The sequence below is a fragment of the Puma concolor genome, chromosome E1 (genome assembly GCF_028749965.1).
Source record: "Puma concolor isolate L17-30 chromosome E1, mPumCon1.1.hap2, whole genome shotgun sequence".
Classification (NCBI taxonomy): domain Eukaryota; kingdom Metazoa; phylum Chordata; class Mammalia; order Carnivora; family Felidae; genus Puma; species Puma concolor.
Genome location: NC_141680.1, coordinates 46,167,315 through 46,171,761, shown reverse-complemented (window position 1 = coordinate 46,171,761; position 4,447 = coordinate 46,167,315).

Genomic DNA, 4,447 nt, shown 5'->3' with positions numbered 1-4,447 from the left:
GGTGGGGGCGGGGCGGGGAAGGCCAGGTGGCAGGGGCTGTTTGGAGAAAGGAAGGCTTTCTGGGCCCGAGGGAGGCCAAGTCCGACACCTGCCACACCTGCCCCGGAGCCCGGTGTACTTGATTTGGCTTTTCAAATATGCACTGAGGCGTCGTTCTTGCCTTGAGAGCTGAGTTATTCACACCCACTGGGCCCTGCTGGATAAGAGCACCAGTGAATGCAGGACTGGTAGGGAGAGCCAGCTAGTGCGCTGAGGTTGCACAGAGAGACAGTGACCCCTCGCCGTTTTCTGGGTGTGGAACTTTTAGTCCCCGCGCAGGAGAGGGTGACAGCCTTCTGGTTCGAGGCGGGGACGCAAGGAGCTCCGTTTCTCAGCCTCCCCTTAAGCCCGGTTTGATCAGCTCCCCTGTGGCTGCGGTCCACCCGTGCCGTGAGGCCCCAACACAGCTGACGGTCGTGACACAGTAGAGTCCCGAATCTGGTTACGTTTCTGCTCTTGCAGCCACTCATCTAATTAAGGTTTTTGCCCTGGGGTTACAGGTGCAGGGAAGTCTTCGCTAAGCCTGGCTCCTGGGGAGCCCCCGTCACTTACTGATGGCCCCCACTTTGGCTCCTACCTAAGGAATAGAAGTCACTTTGCTAATTTCCTCTGATCCTGTGGACACTGCCAGTGCTACCTTCCAAGGCCCTATGTGGGAGGAGGAGAGAGTAATTGGTACATATATACAGGCGCGCGCGCACACACACACACACACACACACTCCTTGGACCCGCCAGGCTGAGGGTTCCCACTTAGCCGCACACTCTCTCCGGTTCAGAACCAAGACCTTTCAGGGGTCACTCTGCTGGAAGCTGAGTGCTTCCCCAGAGCAGGGCCCACGGCCAGCCAGGAGGAAGTGACCTCCATCGGGAAGCCCTTGGCCGTTTTGCTGACCTGCCGCGCCTTCCGTCAGCTTCCTTTCTCCCTAGAGTTGCTGACCTGCGGCTGAACGGAAACTTCAGAATCAGCTGTATGCTCCGAAACCACCAGGGTGAGCCCAGGAAGAAGCCCCGGGCTCCCTGAGATCTCCGAGGGTGAGGCGTTGCCCTAGCTTTGGCGGGTCAAGGCGGCTTGTGAGATGCTGGAAGGATCTCTGGCTGCAGAGGTTCTGATGAAAAGCCAAACTTACCCGAGACCCCCTCCCTGGACTGACTTTGCCGACCCAGGCAGCTGGCCCACATATGGCAAGAAGAACAAAAAGGAGAGAGAGCTGCTTTTCTCGTTTCTTCCATTCCCCCACCGCACTGAGACTTTCTCTTTGCCAGCCCCATCCTTCTGGTTCCTCTGAGACCCCAAGTCTGCCTCCGCCTTGCCTCGGCCCTGGTCATAAGGCAGCAGAGACCTCACGGGCAGGAAGAAGGGACCCGATGCGCCCATACACCATCTGCACCCCGACTCCGTGGCCGGCAGTGCCGGGGTTGCGGAGGATAAAGGCAGACTCCAAGGGACCGAGGCCATGGCTGGCCACCGACACTGATGACCTCGGCCAATGTCACGGGTGTGGGCTCTGAGGGCCCCTCGACCTGGGGGGGTTCCTTTCTGTCTAGCCCCCTGTCTCTTTCCTCCTTCCATGCTCCCGCCCCTTTCTCTTCCAGGTGCCCCCAAAGATCCCCCTCAGCCCTGCTGGGACCCCTGGGGACCAGTGGCCACTGACCCCTCATTCTACAGCTTTAAGGGAAACACTCACAGGGTATTTTTTTGTCTACCTCACATATATAGTTTTTAGGGCAAAAGAGAATAATTTATATAGCGAAGGTATATGAGAAAATATTTATGTATAATATTTATATAATTTCTATATTTCATGGGCAGCCCCTGGGGGGTTTGTGTGCTCTGTGGGAAGCCATCTGTCTGGGGAAATACAGCTTGGCCTGACCGGGGCCACCCGCCACTGAGCTGTCCGTCAGGTGGCTGGGGTATCTCTTAGGTTCCTGTGACCGGCCTATCTCGGAGGTGGTGAGAACGCATCCCCTCTGAGCCTGAGCTCTGGTGGGCTTGATCCATATCTTCCTTGTGAAGTTTTTGTAAATTCTCTGTTTTTCTGGGTCCCAGGCCCATCTTCTGCCCTGGCAAAACTGTCTTGCTCGCAATGATAATGACAACAAAGATGCCCACGCTTTGCATTTGTAAAGAGCACTTGCGGTCTTCAGAAACCCTCTTGTCCCTTTAATCCTGCTGGATACCCCTGTTATCCCTGTAAGCTGTGCTGGGTTTGTGGATGCGGCCCAGAGGTGGAGGGCTGTGCCCAAAGTCACACTAAGGGGGATCGTCCACGGAGTATTTACTGAAATTCCGCACAGGCCAGGCACCATGGGAGCTGGCTTGCCCTGAGCCCAGGAGCTCAGGGAAGTGGCCGCTTCCCTGGCTGTGTCTGACCCTGACCTTTTGGACCTGGACGGCACATCAGCATTTCTCCAAATGGAGTCCTGTGTCTCAGGGGCTGGGACTGCCCGAGAGGCCTGGAGAGAAAGGGACCTCACAGGAGCCACTCCAGGGACAGCCTGAGAGGCTTGGGCTCCATCACGGGGCCCCTCCCAGCCCACAGATGGATGTCGTTTGCTCTCATGTAGTGTTTTTCTCTTCAAAATGAATCGTTTTCCATCGGATTTCTGGCTTGCCTGGCAAAATCAGTTGTGCTCGCAAACGGGGCCCGCACTCTCACCCGGCCACCGTCAGCTACACACAGGGAGCCCTACTGGGCTGCGTGGGAGTTCCCCACTTGGCCAAGTACCCCCACTCAGTCGGCCTCACTCATGGACGTTCCTGCTTGGCGCTTGTGGGCGCATCGTGTCCATCCTCCTGTCCAGATAAGCCCAGAGTCCCTGTGTCTTTCAGAACCCGGCAGACGGGTCCACAGACAGACCCACGCCAGCCTTGAAGGTTATTTCTTGCTTTCCAGCGTTTCCTTTGTCGACAACCATGAAGTTCAAGTGCTTTTAGTCTCAGCACGCTTTAGAGTCGCAATGGGAGTTATCATACATCGAGCACCTGTTACGTCCATCCATTCAATCAGCGATTGCTTAGGGAGTCACCTCCCTGGGTGCTAGGTTGCAGCGGCGAGTAAAACCAATCCCTGCCTCGTGAGGCTGACACTCTAGTGGGTGGGTAGAGACAATAAACCAATAAACTCCATGTCAGCTATTTGCACCTGCTTTGTCTTGATTTATTGCAAAAACCCTGCGTACTGGACACAACCAGTAAAGGCCCTCGGATGCCACTTAGGAAGCAGGGATGTCAGGATTTGAGCACAAATCTGCTGGTCTTCAAACTATGGCGTGTTTCCTCTCTGGACTGCTGCCTCCCCTCAGAGACAGGTAGGGCAGGAATGGATCACCCCCTTTTATGGATTCTGGGCAAACCGAAGCCTAGAAGGTTCCACCCAAGGTCACATGCTAAGTCAGACCACTCCGGAGCCTGGGTGCCCTCCTGGAGTTGATAAGTATTTCTAATGCCTTCATCCCGTGGCCAGCAATGCAGGCTGGGGTGGGGGTGAGATCGTGCAAAGCGGGAACTTTCAGGGCTTTACGGCCCAGTAAAAGAAATGGGAGGCACAGCTGTGTAATGGTTTGGGTCCTCTTAATCAACCCTAGGGTTCCTCTCTGGCCATCCTGCCTTCCCAGCATGCTTTGGGAAGTTCGTGTCCTTAACCAGCACTGGTCCCAGGGGTCTGATGAGGGAGGAGGCCCCTTTCTGAGCAGAGGGCAGCAGAGAGGGCTTGGCACCTGCCCCAGAGCTCCCAGCCCTGCTGGGATCCACACCAGGCCCCTGGAGAGGGAGACAGAGGGCACCTACAGAGTCGAACTGTGAGGGCACCTACACTTCCACCTGCAGGCCCGTCTGAGCACGTTCCTTCTTCCAACCAGTGCTCCTCAGGCCTGGAGACCGGCTGGTTCCGAGCAGTGACACAAGCATCCACGCACGGCCACACGGTCCAGTGTCCCCACGGATTTCTTACCTGTTTTTTTTTTCTTTGTATTTCAAGTTTATTTTTATTTACTTTTGAGAGAGAGATAAAGAGCAAGCAGGGGAGGGGCAGAGAGAGAGGGAGACAGAATCCCAAGCAGGCTCCGTGCTGTTAACACAGAGGCGGACACGGGGCTCGAAACCACAAACCGTGAAATCATGACCTGAGTTGAAATCAAAAGTCGGACCCTTAACAGACTGAGCCACCCAGGCGTCCCTTACATGTTTTCTTTTTTTTTTAATTTTTTTTTCAACGTTTATTTATTTTTGGGACAGAGAGAGACAGAGCATGAACGGGGGAGGGGCAGAGAGAGAGGGAGACACAGAATCGGAAACAGGCTCCAGGCTCCGAGCCATCAGCCCAGAGCCTGACTCGGGGCTCGAACTCCCGGACCGCGAGATCGTGACCTGGCTGAAGTCGGATGCTTAACCGACTGCGCCACCC